General features: G+C 48.4%; 1 protein-coding gene across 2 annotated transcripts in view; it reads left to right on the top strand.

Annotated features, from left to right (window-relative positions):
• SHANK2 (SH3 and multiple ankyrin repeat domains 2) overlaps positions 1–14,241 on the top strand; it is a gene marked incomplete at both ends in the record, with an annotated part of 372,055 nt that overhangs the window by 259,245 nt on the left and 98,569 nt on the right. The window lies entirely within an intron of this gene.

Genomic DNA, 14,241 nt, shown 5'->3' with positions numbered 1-14,241 from the left:
AAATTAACCTGGTCTCCCTATCAGGCTCTAACCATTGTACACTCCAGTCTCTCTGCCCTTGTGGTCTAGCAGCTGAGACATTAGTCCTGGTTACTGTTGCAACTCCCTGTCTCCTAAGGGATTGTTACCAATTTCTTACCTGGTCCTACCATCTGTGCTGTGTCCACAGCTCCAGGGAGAAATGTCCTGTCCTAGACGCTGGCCCTTGTCTTAGCCTACAGGACCCCAATGTTTCAGCCTCAGAAGGGGTAGTTTTTCACTCTACCCTTTAACTACCCTAACTTGGTTCCTTGACCTTTTGCTGGTCCAATGATACAACTCTGCCTCTGGGATTTTTCCTGTGTTCCTTTTTTCCCACTGGGACACTCCCTCTTTTTCTTACCATTGTTTCCCTAAATTTCTCCCGGCCTACTTCCCTCAATTTCATGAACTTCCCCAGCCTCCTACCTTTATGTCCCATCTCTGCGTTGCCACCTGTTGCATTTGCATAGCATGTAGACTTAATGGTGAGAGTCTCTCCCCAGAAACTGAGCCCATCAGAAGCTGATGGCTTTAGTCAGAATGTCAGTCACACAGGTGACACATCAGACAGCCATGATCAGGGCCTCAGGAGGCTTTAGGATCCTTTCCCGACAAAGAAATAGCTGTTTCTTCCCAGACTCACACACCCCAAGAGTACCAGGAACCGCAGGGATCAACAAACAACAGACCAGCTCTGTCTGGCAGTGTCTAATGTTTTACTCCACACCCATTGCAACCCTGGAGTTTTCAAAGGATGTCTGTGCTGATCTCAAAAGTATTAGAGATTTTGTTAAAATTCCACCCCCACTCTGAATGGTAATGGTCTTTCATTAACTCTTCTTCATCCTGACTTGAGTAAGTCGTGATCCACACACACAAGAGAGGAAGCCAGTGAGACAGGCGGCTGAAGGGACCGCCAGGCAGCACGGTGACAGCTGCAGTGAAGCTGTATGGTTTTATCTGTCTGGTAGCAATGCATGTTATTAGGGGCATGCAGAAACCCTCATTTAGTGCAATTTTTCCCTGTGCTGAAATACACACTCCAGAGCTGGAAAGTGCTCATTGTCCTTGCAGAGGACCAAGGCTTAGCTGCCAGAACCCATATCAAGTGGCTCACAACTGCCTTTATCACCAGCTCCAACCAGCTCTAGAGGATCTAAGGCCTCAGAGACCTGTACTCACACATGCACGAAGCCCCACACACATGTACACATGGTTTCTTTCATTGAAAAATACATGCTGTGAGCATTGTTTTATGCATTTTAAAAGTATACAACTCAATGGCTTTTAATTTTTTAATTTTATTTATTTATTCATGTTTGTACATGGGGGGGGGGGACTTCTATAACCCATCATGCATATGGAAGTCAGAAGACAACTTTTGGGAGTAGCTTCTCTCTTCCCACCATATAGATTTCTGGATTTAAACTCAGATCATTAGTCTTGGTACTAAGTCCCTGTACCCAGTGGGTCATCTTCCCAGACCTCAATGGCTTTCTTACTCAACACAATACACTGCCATCACATCTGTAGACTGTAGCTCTGGAATATTGTTATCAACCCAAAGGTGAATCCTGTTCAATTTAATCATTATCCCTCATCTTCATGTCATCCCTCAAAATAGTCACTTCCTGCTTTCTACTTCTAGAGGCTGGGGATGCCTGCTCTAGACATTTAAGACATAGAACAAGACAGTATGTAGCCTTCATGGTTGCTTGGTATTGTCAACTTGATGGAATCCAGAATGACCTTGGAGACAGGCCTCTTGGCAAGACAGTGGAAGGTTATCTTGATTCCGTTAATTGATGTCGGAAGACCCATCTTGTCGTGGGAGGAACCATTCCCTGGGAAGGAGATCTCGGGCTGTATGAGACAGGGAAAACAAACTGAGCACTAGCAAGCATGAATTCCTTGCTTTCCATTTCTTGAGTCTGCATGGGATGTGACCAGCTCCCTCCGGCTCTTAGAAAACGCCCACCACCACCCTGTACCTGTGGCTTCCCAGCCATGATAGCTGTAAACCTGCAACTGTGAATCAAAATAAACCCTTTCTCCTTGGGCTGATTCTATAGAGGTATTTTATTGCAGCAACACAGGAAACTGAGACCCATCCCAGCACCATTTTTTATTGGTTTCATTCACCCCATACCATGGATTGGTACGTTGCACCTTTTGTAAGTCAATGAACTTCATGGTGTGGCCTGATCACATCAAGGTGTCTATTCATCATCCAGGGGAATATTGGTTTGTCTCCACTTCTGTCTTTTATACATAAAGCTGCCACTGTGGTTTGTAACTTTTCCTCAGAACTCACATGCTGGAGACCGGGGCATGGCTCAATGGATGAGAGTACATGCTGAGGATCTGAGTTTGGATTCCAACACTCATCTAAAAATCCAGGTGTGGCCTGTAACCTCAGTATAGGAGGAGATGGAGATGGGGAAGGATCTTCGAGGCTCATGGTCACCAGCCTAGGTTCAATGACAGACCCTCTCTCATGGGAATAAAGTTTTTTTTAAGGTATAATGGGATACTCAGTGCCCTCCTCTAGCCTGTGCTTGCCTGTGCAAGCCCACAATCATGTGTAGACTCACACACACACACACACACACACACACACACACACACACACACACACACGGAAAGGATTCCGGGATAATGTTTTCCTTGTTAGAAACACTTTTCTGTAATCCATACTGTTATGTCACTGTTTGGGGTGTGAAATGTGAATGACACTTGTCACCTAGCTGGTGATGCTGTTTGGGGGAAGCTGTGTAATCCTTAGAAGAAACTCATGGGAAGAAGCAGGACTCCAGAGAAAGGGTCTCGAGGGTTATTTCCTGGTCTCTCTTGCTGTTCCATCTCTATGTCCTAGACAACTGAGATGTAAGGCAGCTTCTGTGCACTCTGAAACCCACAGAGCCACTAAGCCATCCCATTCTGGTAGACAGGAATCATCTCAAGTCATGAGCCTAATATTTCACCTTCCTAAAGTTTCTCCCATCAGATATTTGACCACAATGATGAGAAAAGTAATGAACGCATGTGTGCTGATGGTCTTAAGAGACAGGCCTCTGGAAAATTCCTGGGGTTAAATGAGGGTGGTCTGTGACAGACTTTGTGGCTTTATATGAAGAGGAAGAAAGATCTGAGCTGGTACACTTGTCCTGCCTCACCACACATGACCAGCAACAGGCCTTCAACCAGATGTGAAACAGATGTTGGCTCCATGCGGCTGGAATCCCCACTCTCCAGAACTATGAGTCAGATAAACATCCATCCTCTATGAGTTACTTGAGCCCAGGAATTTTGTTACAACATCTAAAAATGTACCAAAGATGGCTTCTGGGAACATTTGTGTTCAAGCTTTTGTCTGAGCTCTTGTTTTCAGTCTGTTCACACCTGGTGAGTGGAGTTGCCGGATCACATGGTCAGTCTGTGTGCATCTGCCCACCAAGGAAATATCCACCACACAGCCCCTCAGTGGCAACTGGAGAAGAAACAAAGCCTGACCCACAGAGGCCAAGCTCAACACACCACAATCTCACCTGTCTTTCAACACAACAGTGTCTGCAAGAACAGGGCGTTAGGTGAAATATCTATGTCTTCCGAGCATCCTCTGCAGCAAGCAGCTTTCCCGGAATTTCATCTTCACAAACTCACACACTCAATTTAATTCAAATGTTCTGTCTTCTCCTTTTTCAATATGGAGAGGCTGGAATCCTGAGGACATTTGCTTGCCCACAGGGGCACAGCATCCTGAGAGTACAGAGTTCGGGCATCCCCGATACTCTGAGGCAGATAGTGTCTGAGGGCTTCACCTGGAATGGAGCTGGAAAAATAGTTCGGGGCAAGAGAAGGTGCTGACTCAGTAGGTTGAGCATCCTTGCAAAGTGAGAACAGGCAGGATGAGGAGCCACCAAGGCTTCTAAGATTCTTGCATCTTTCCACTCTGGATCTGGCTGAGTGTACATCCATATCTGAGGGTTGGGTGCTTCTCTGGGCCCATGAGGCTTGTTGACTGCTCTCAAGTGCCACTGTACTGACTCATTCAGCAAGTTAAGCTCCTCAGTAACGATCCAGGATCAGCCAACATCCTTCTTGGCCCTAATGACAAAAGGGGCACATGTCTGAGATCCAAAAGGAGGTGGTGAATCTCCATGTGGCACATGGAGAGCATGAAAGGGAGAGAGTGTTCATTGCGAATGTGCTGAGAGCGGTGCATCAATCCACACATCTATCCTCCTCCCAGTTCCCTTTTACTCTCCCACCCTCCCACCCATCCACACATCTACCCACCAACCCTCCCACCCATCCACTCACCCTCCCATCTTCCCACCCATCCAACCAGTTTTGATCCAACCGCTCACCCTCTCATTCATCTATCCATCCAGCCTCACATACATAATACATCATCCATCATACATATATACATACATGCTCCCATCTATCCATTCATTCATCCACCCATCTTTTCATCTATCCACCCATTCATATCCCTATCCATAAATTAATCATCACATCCACTTAACCACCCATCACTCTACCCAGAATTTATATACCCATCCCTCCCATCATTCATTCATCAGTCCTCTCACCCACCATCCAAGGGTCCATTCAGTCATTCAGTTGGGGGTGTAACTTATTGGATCCCACCAACCCTTCTTTTTCACATGACAAAGAAAAGGGAGCCTTAGCTGATATGGTATTTTTGGTGCAGATGCTGGATGACAAGGAAAGAAAGAAACAGGAAAGATGGGATTTGGCAGAAATGATGAAGTGACAGCCGTAAAAAGCCTGAAGACAGATCTTTTATGTATCAGTTGTGTAGAGTCAAGCCTCTAAGAGGCGGTGCCATGTACTCCTTCCTGCTCAGATTCCTATCAGTGGCTATAAAATACCACTAGAGATGGCAAACCTGAAAACCTCTCCTTGTTGCAGGGACCTTAATTCTCTGGAACTCCTCAGCAAAGACTGGGCCCACAGTGTGTGTCTGAGTTGTATGATTGTGTCTGGATCAGCTTCTATATGTGGGCTAAGAGGTTGAGCTAGTGGCTGGTGAAATAGGTATGAGTGAGACCTGCAGCCCATGTCTCTGTCTCCTCTACACTCGGGGCTCAAGGACTTCCAAAGTAAAACAACTGTAAAAGAAGAAACTGGGCGGGGCGGGGGGGGAGGGTTAGAGAGACACCAGTGACATAGTCACATGGGGGAGACCCAAAGAATTCTATGCATTGAGGGATGGGCTGTAGCCACAGGGTGCACCAGTGTTGATGGTGGACAGCCTGCTTGTGCACCTGGGATGGGACAGACTTGGGGGAAGGGCTGGCAGTGCCTTTGACCAGCTGGCTATGTAGAGCCAGGCACGTCAGACAGCCAGATGGACCTTCCCCATCCTGCCCGGAAAAGAAAATCATTCCAGCCCGAAGCACATGATGGGCCATTGACAGCAATGGGTAGAGAGCATAAAGGCCCCCAAACATAGAAAAACCAGAGCGTTTCTAGCCTTGTTGGGTACTGCTCTGCTAGATGTTGGGGTCCACATAGTGCTAGGGACAGTGGCAATGGATGTTTCTATCATTGTTCTGCATGGTGTAGTATGCTGATGGAACCAGCACTCCCCACCCTCAAGGGCTCCAGGAGGGAAGCTGAGCACATGGGGAATCCGAGGAGGAGCATAATATAGTGGGGAGTTGTAAGGTTATGGCAAGGCAGTGATGGTGCAGTACTCAAACCCACATTCAACACTGGCTCCACAATTCCCAAACACTGTTATTCCAGGGCAGCAAAACTACCAGGGGCTCTTGGGATCCTGGCTGCCCTGGGTTGGGGTCCCAGCCCAGCTCACTGTGCCTGGCCTCAGCCTTCTGAGCTTGTTCCCACAAACCAGAAGCATTGGTCACTCAGTCCGTAACAGCACCTGAGGTAACTCAGCCTACAGGCCTGGCGGCAAGGCAGTGCCTCCTCCGAGCCATACTACATGCCTCATTACCTCCTTGTGGTTATAATAGCAATCCGGCCATGGTGGCACCCACATGGGGTGGGCAGTAATTTGTTTTAATTCCTGTGTTTGCCTGACCTCATCTGCTCCGGGAAGAAATCTTATTTATTGTCAGTTAACGTTCCCCGAGTGGTTTTGATGAGCCTTCCAGATAGAATGGCCTGAGCTGTCCTTCCGTTGGGCTCCTCCCCACACCCCGCCCAGAGAAGGCTGAAGGTCCTGAGGCCATTCCTATACCAGGCCTATGTTCTTCTTGCTGCAGAATTCGGGCCGCAGGTGCTTTCATAGACCCTCCCCCATCCCCATTGGTGATGCTCCTTGATCATTTGGTTAATTGCAGACATGTCTATCATTCCTGCAGGGTTCTCTCTGTCTTTCTTATCTTCTGGATTGTGTGTGTGTGTGTGTGTGTGTGTGTGTGTGTATGTGTGCATGTGCTTGTGTCTGTCTGTGTGTCTGGGGCATAAATGTGGGTCAAAAGGCAGAAGATGTTGTCTGTTGATGACATGAATAAAGAAGGCCTTAATGAGACTGGAAAGACAGGTTGATGGGTAAATGCTCACCATGCAAACTTAGGGTCTGAGCTAGGATCCCCAAAACCTACCTAAAAATCTGTCTGAGGTTGTGTGTGTCTGTAATCCCAGAACCCCCACAGAAAGGTGGGAGATGGAGACAGGAGGATCCCCATGAATCTCACTATAGACTTGTGTTCACAGCAGCGCTTGAGAGACCTTGTTTCAAGAAAGGAGAAGACACCAGGGGTTGTCCTTTGCCCACACATTTGACATGGCCTGCATGTGCACATACACACATACCAAACAGAGAGAGTTTTTTTGTTCATTTTTGTATTTTTAAAGAAAAATAGATGGGAATAAAATGACCTGAGCAAACTTGGGCTCTGGGACAAGGTGAGATTTGACAGGCAGGTGTGTGTGTGTGTGTGTGTGTGTGTGTGTGTGTGTGTGTGTGTGTCTGAGTGTGTCTGCGTGTGTCTGAGTGTGTCTGTGTATATGTCTGGTGTATATCTGTATCTGTGTCTGTGTGTGTATGTGTCTGTGTATTTATGTCACTGTGTGTCTGTATATGTCTATGTATGTGTATATGTGTGTGTTTGTGTGTCTGTGTGCATGTGTGTGTATGTGTGTATTTGTTTACATATGTGTATGTGTGGGTTTGTTTATATGTGTGTGTGTGCATGTGTTTGTGTGTGTGTGTGTTTCTGTGTCTGTATGCATGTGTCTGAGGGTCTTTCTGTGTGTTTGTGTGTTCCACTGTTTGAGAGAAGATCTCTTGTTATTTAGGCACTGTGGATGCCATGCTACTTGGCCCACAAGCTTCCAAGGATTCCCTTGCCTGTACCTCACATTCTGTTGTGTTGCATAGGGATTAGAGACACACACCCTGTCCAACTCTCTGCTGGTTCTGAGGATCCAAACTCAGTTCCTCACACATGATTGACAAGTGCTCCTCTTCCCCCAAGCATTTTCCAGACTCACTCAGAAGCTTCTAAGATGGGAGAGGGTGAAGAACAGAGAAGAGGCAGTTCCCAGGCAGCATCGGTGAAGCTGCTGTGTTGGGATTGCTTTCGTGCTTTCTTCAAGAGCTTGTGAAAAATACTGCCCACTCTCTCATGTGGCCAAGGATAGCTCTCATGCAGCCCAGCACAATACTGTAAGCTTAAAACACTATGAAGAGACTTGGTTTTATTTTTCAGAGTGAACATTCAGTGTCAAATGGCTGAAAGAGAACATAAATACTAGGGAGAAATCTGACCCTCACACTTGGGAGGCTGAGGCAGGAGGATTGTTGTGAGTTCAAGACTAGGCTGAAATGCGTAGTGAATTTTAGGCCATCCTGGATTACAGAATGAGAGCCTATCTTAAGAAAGGAAAGTTCTGGAAGTGCTGATACATACCTTGTAATCATGGGGTTACCTTAAAGCAGGAGGCAGGAAGAGAGGGAGGGAACAAGGGCCCAGCCCCCCCCCAAGTTGCCATTTTCTTCTTATATATCTTTTATGTATATATTATATATCTAAGAACAAGTAAGCCCAGGAAATCACAGCTCCCAGCGAGGGATCTCTGCTGCTCACTAGTCACGGAGAGCTTGCTCCTGTCATTCTCCACCTCTGGCTGTGAATGAAGCCCAGCGTATACTTCACTGATGTTATTTCTGTGAAGGATGGTGATGGCTCGAGAGGTGTATGTCAGCAGGCAGGAAGATCACTCGGTATAAACACAGGGTGTGGCACATCTTAAACTAACACAGGCATGGGAAGCACATCTTGAACTTGTGTGGACTTGGGAGACATGTCCCACTCTGGGCATATACACCAAAGGCACACCTTACTACACTCCTGATGTCATTAGCCACCCTCCACCACCTCCTCATAAGCCAAATTGAGCCACTGTTCCACCCACAAAAGCAGCTTGCTCTGGGATAGAATCAGTGTGGGCCCTGTTCCATCCACAGTAACTGCTAAGTGGACCTTTGTCACTGCCTAGCTGCTATATCCTCTGGGACCCAGTCTCCAGCCAGCTCTGCAAATACAGATTTAAATTCAGATGGAATGGGAAATTAGTTACTGGGCTCAGGGGCACTGTTAAGGAAAGAGGTTTCTCTCTAGCCAGCCCAATGGTCCAGTGCTCAGCAAAGGCTGAGGTCAGGGCACTGGGCAAGAAGTCCTCTGATGCTTGGGTCTGGGTTCCTTAGACCCGGCTGACACTGGAGATGTGCAACGGGGGCCTCCCTGAAGAAAGGTGGTGGCATGTGGTGGGTTCCAGCCTCTGTCCTTCTAGCTTAGCTTTCCCTAGCACATAGAGCCCTGGGTGCTCATACCAGAAGTGCCTAAAATGAGCACCCAAAAGAGTATAACCAGTGAGAACAGCCCCCTTTACCCAGCAAAGCAACGAGCTGAGGCACAGCCTCTCATGTACTCCTGTCCCTGGACGCCACCTCTTGCAGAACTCAATCCATGTCAGACTTTGTATCTGTTAGAAAACTGCTAGATGCTATAACAAACATGTCCTTCCCCAGAAGGATGTGGCTGTTCATTTGAACAAAGAATTGGCTTCCTGCTCCTCCTGAGTGCTGACAGGCAGACAGCTCCCCCTCTGTGCCCTGGTACAAGCTGTTTCCATTTATCCTCAGCATATGGGGGCCCAGGTGGCCAGCCTCTGCTGCAGCCACCGCTAGCCATTAGGGAGTGAAATCCCACAACATCCCATTCCAATCCTGACAGGTCAACTGCAGTTGCACTTAGTGGCCTTCCCCCATTGTCAGGAAGCTGGGGCACAGGAAGGGACCCCACAGTGTGCCTGGAAGGAAGTCAAACCCCACCCTGTACTGCTCTGAAGCCCTTGTGGAAAAAACACATTGCAGAGGACATGTGGAGATTTTCGATGGTCTTACTAGTTTTGACGCCATTTTTATTTTTTAAGACAGGGTCTCATATAGCCCCAGGCAGCCTTGAACTCACTTTGTATCCACCAAGATGGCCTTGAATATCTGACCTTCCTGTCTCCACCTCCCAAGGACAGAGATTACAGCCATATGCCACCATACCTGGTTTATGTGGTGCTGTGAACTGAACCTAGGGCCTTCTGCATGCTAAGCGAGCATTCTACCAACGGAAGCATATCAGTTCTATTGTTTTGTTTAACCTGGGTGTGGTTCGAGACAGCTCTGTGAAAGACAACAGTGAAGGGTCACTGACCTAGGTGTCATCGCCTTGTCTGCCCCCTGTGGTCACAGCTGTGACATGCCGCAGAACATAGGAATAATCACAAACTCATGGCTTGAGCAAGCAGGCAGTGGTCGTGTAGGGTCCTTCCTGCTTCTTCCACCTGGAGGTCTCCAGGATTTCCTTGGCTGGTGGCCACATTTCTCTTCTGTCTTTCTCTGTATTCGTGGGCTGTTCTTCTGAGTAATAGCCTCACAGCTCCCTCTGCCCTTCTCAGAAGTACACTTGGTAGTGGACTTAGAGACTAGGCGGGACAACCAGGGTGACCTTCCCACCTCTAGGTCTCCGACTTATTTACATATTCTAAGATGCCCTGGTCCTAGGCTACTACTCTTCATACCCCAACCCAGGATCGTGACAGATACTACCTAGGGGTGCCCATCCCCGCAGTTCAGGGCTCAAGACAGTGGGTTGTAAGAAGAATCAGATGGAAATAAATGTAGGCCAAAACAAGATTCAGACCCTCCATGTCTCAGGCTGATGCCTATGTCCTCCCCCAGATCCACCTGTGCAAAGCTCTCTTCCTCCAGTGAGGTAGGCAGGCTCTTGGAGGGTATCCGGACATGGTAGCATCTCTCAAGAATGGGATTGCTAAATTTATTTAAAAAGGGACCCCAGGTCCTGAAGAGATGGCTCAGATGCTAAGATGGCTGCTCTTGCAGAGGACCAGGGTTCAATTCCCAGCACCAACATGGCAACTCGTAACCACCTGTAACCCCAGTTTCAGAAGACCTGATGTCCTCTTCTGGCCTTCTGTGGGTATTACACACACGTGGTGCACATACATATGTGCAGGCAAAACACCCATATACATAAAATTAAAAATGAAAAAAAAATGTATGCCTTAGATATAGTCCCTTCTGCTGCATGAGGATAGAGCGAGGGACAGTGCTGTGAAGGGCCACCAGGCCCCACCAGCTTCTAAGTCATGCAAGACTCACAGCCTGTGAGACAAACCTGTTTCTTTAGCCACCCAGAACTGGGGTGTTTCAGTGACAGCCAATGTGGACTACAGCTTCTTCCCCAAGTCTGACCAAAGCCTGAGACTTCTGGGTGTCCTGAGAAGCCCCAAGAGCAAACAGCTCCTCATGCCAGGTTATGCCAGCTCTGGACACCTCATGTGTCAGTCATTGTGTGCAGCTATTTAAGTGATGTCAGAATAGAAGTTTTTCTAGGAAATTTTCCTACTGGTAATTATTAAGATTAAAAAAATATATTATACAAGTAACTGTTAAGCAGACTAATTAAAGCTGGGCCACATTGGCCCCTGATCTAATGGCTCATCCGAGCTAAGTCACAGCCCTGCTTGTCTGCAACAGTGACTCATCTTTTGCTTTAGTACAAAGGAAGCAGGATTGGGAGGAGGAGGAGCATCTGGTGGGATTGGGGTCCCAGCACCCTGGGGTGATCCACCACCGACCAATGTTCTCCTTTGTCTATCATTGGGGTGTGTGGGTGGCTATGTAAGCCCCACAGTGCAGAGGCCGATACCCGGGTGGGTTCTTGGTGACTGGAAATGTTTCCCTCTTCAGCCCTGAGAGTTCCGTTTCCTGGCAGCGTGTGCTTCCTGCCTGCAGAATGGTCGAATTCTGCGCCAGGCCCATTCCCCCCTGGGTCTGAGCATATAAACTCAGGCTCGGAGCAGTGGGGCGAAGATTAGTGTGTTTACCAGATTAGAGGATCAACTTCTTTGCAGGAGAAAATTAGCCCCAATTTGCTGTGTTTCTCACAGCCCACTGCGGACTGCTGGCTATCCTGAGGATGCCTAGCCATGCCCTTCCCCCAGGGCTGGCAGCAGATCCTAGGGCACGGTCTACCTCACACAGGCCTAAAGGGTGAGTCTTGGAGAGGCAGAGTGGATCCTGTGTGAGTGACCAGAAGCTGCAGACCCCATGCAGAGCTCAAGCCAGCACACAGCCGATTGGCTGGCTGGTCAGCTAGAAATCAGCTGAGTACCACATTAAGAACTCACTGGGACCACCATGGGCTCTGCAGAGTTTGGGGTTCATAATGAAGGGGGTCCAGGGCTCATGTTTCACAAGGCTGCTGAGAACTGGGTTGCAGGGGACCTTGGGCTATTAAAATCTGGAACTGTGGGTCCTTCCAGGGTCTATGGCTTTTCAGGGAAATAGCACAGCACACTCGTATGCCCTGTGTTTCTTCTCCATGGCCTTGTGTACTGGACACAGTAGAATCCTCCATGTGGTGGCTGCTCCCTAGCAGGCTGGCTGAATCCTCCTAGACATGACTTTTTTTGAGTTCTTTCCTGAATGCACCCATCCTATGTCATCTCCTGGATTACATTCCAAGATGTGTTCTGGGGCTACTGTGCTCTGGCTAGGAATGTGGGAGACCTCACAAGGACACTGGCAACCTGATCATGCCACCTGCAAACCCTCATGGTTACCTGGCTTATGGACTTTCTGTGCAGACCACCCACTGGATATGTGCATTCAGAAGGTATGGCCCTTTTTAAGGAAGGAACTCAGCTAAAAGTGAGACAAGACCTGGGCTGCTAGAGTTGTGCTGAGAAGGTGGAAGCCAGTGTACGACACTGCAGTGCTTATGGTGTGAAAGGGAACATGTGAGTGCCTGCACTCAGCACATGCGTACTGGCACACACACAGAGGCATGCACAGGCACACACAGGCATATATACATATGTACACATGTCAATACACAAGCATCCCTTCAGTAGGAAAACAATGGCTACCTGAAGATCTCAGCCTCCGAAGCCTGTAAACCCAGCCATGTGAGGGGCATGGGTCTTTGCAGGGGGGAGATAAGGATTGACTCATGAAGAAGGTTCTGGAGTTTTCTCCTGGACCTGAAGTGTCATATGTTGTAGAGGAAATCGGGAGACTTGATACACGTGAGGGAAGAAGCCACATGACCACAGAGATGACAATGGGAGCTATGGGGCCATGAGCCAAGGACCATCCATAGCTAACAGGAGCTAGGAAAACAAGGAGGAACCTCCCCTCCACCAGGGCCTTTGGAGAATAATAGCCTATATCTGGATGTCTAGCTTCTGTAAGAAAAGAATCTGCTTTTACCTCTTGTTTCTGTGGGTCTGGGATGCCTTTGGAACATGCCACCCACTCTGAAGGCAAGTCCTCCCTGCTGCAGTAAACCTTCCGGAAACACCCTCATAAGCGTGGCCAGAGGTGTGTCTCCTAGGTGATTCTAAATCTAGTGAACACAGCAATGAAGACCAACTACTGCTAGCTCCAGACTATTCTAACTTTCCTGCACGTCCTTATTCAATACAAACCAGTGATCTCACATGTGTGGATCATGTAGCATGTGTTTTTTCCTGCTTGCTGGTTTTTGCTGAGCATAGTTTTTGTTCAGGGTCACCTGACTTCAACAAATGTCAGAGCCCCGTCCTTCCTAAGGCAGAACTGCATTCTGTCATAGGCATGGGTGGCTACATGCATCTATCCATCAATCTTCCTGCGGCATCTGGTCACTCTACCTTAGACTGTTGGGACTGAAGCTGCGGTGGGCCAGGACATGCAGACTGCTCCTGGAGACCCTGACTGCAGTGCCACTAGATCTAAGTACCCCCATGGGAATATGCCTCATGGGATGCTTTAGGAAGTCCATCGCCGCTCTCACCAGCTGTGCATACCAGCCAAGCATGGTCTCTGTTTTTCTCATGCCTTCCCTGATGCTGGTTGCTTTCTGGTGCACTCCCAGCACCTCATGGTTTGCACTTCCCTGGTCACTGTGGGGGCTGTACACTCAGTGTGTACATTGGCTATGTGTACCTTCTCTGGAGAAACGGCAATCTTTGCCCATGTGTGTATAAGGGTATATGATCCATGCACGCGTGTGTGTGCCTGTGTGCAAGCAGAGGCCAGAGGAGGATATTGGCTCATACTCCATCACTCTCTCCCTTGTTCCCTTGAGTCAGGATTTGTCACTTAACCTGGAGCTGGGCTGGCAGCCAGCAGGCCCCAGTGACCCTCCTACTACTGTTGACTGCTGTGCTAGGGTTACAGGTACTCACGATGCCTGGTTTTATTTTTATGCGGATGCTGGGATCTGAACTCAGTTCCTCATGCTTGTGCAGCAAGTACTCTCAGTCACTGAGCCATCTCCCAACCCTAGTTGTGACTAGTTGTGGCCCAGGTTTCCCAGAGTTCTTTGCTCTTCTGGATAGGAAGCCTTTGCATATGTAGTTTGCAAGTGTTTCCTTGACTTCTGCTAGGTCACCTTCCACTCCGCTGACTGCACACTGACTGCGCATCAGCATTAATTCCCACAGGGTCTAATTTATGTTCTGCTTTTGTTGGCCCACCTGCCACTGTCAGCCTCGAGAGGCCACCACATCCGTCACTCCTTTTCACTTGCTTTCTTTAGAATGTTTTAAATCGTGTTTGTTTCTTTTGCATGTGTGCTCACAGGTGAGCATGCACCGTGCACATGTGTGGAACTCGGAGGACAGCTTCCAGTCACCAGTTCTCATCAT

This window comes from Micromys minutus, assembly GCF_963924665.1.
Source record: "Micromys minutus genome assembly, chromosome: 2".
NCBI classification, from domain to species: Eukaryota; Metazoa; Chordata; class Mammalia; order Rodentia; family Muridae; genus Micromys; species Micromys minutus.
This window is presented reverse-complemented; position numbering and strand designations above follow the sequence as displayed.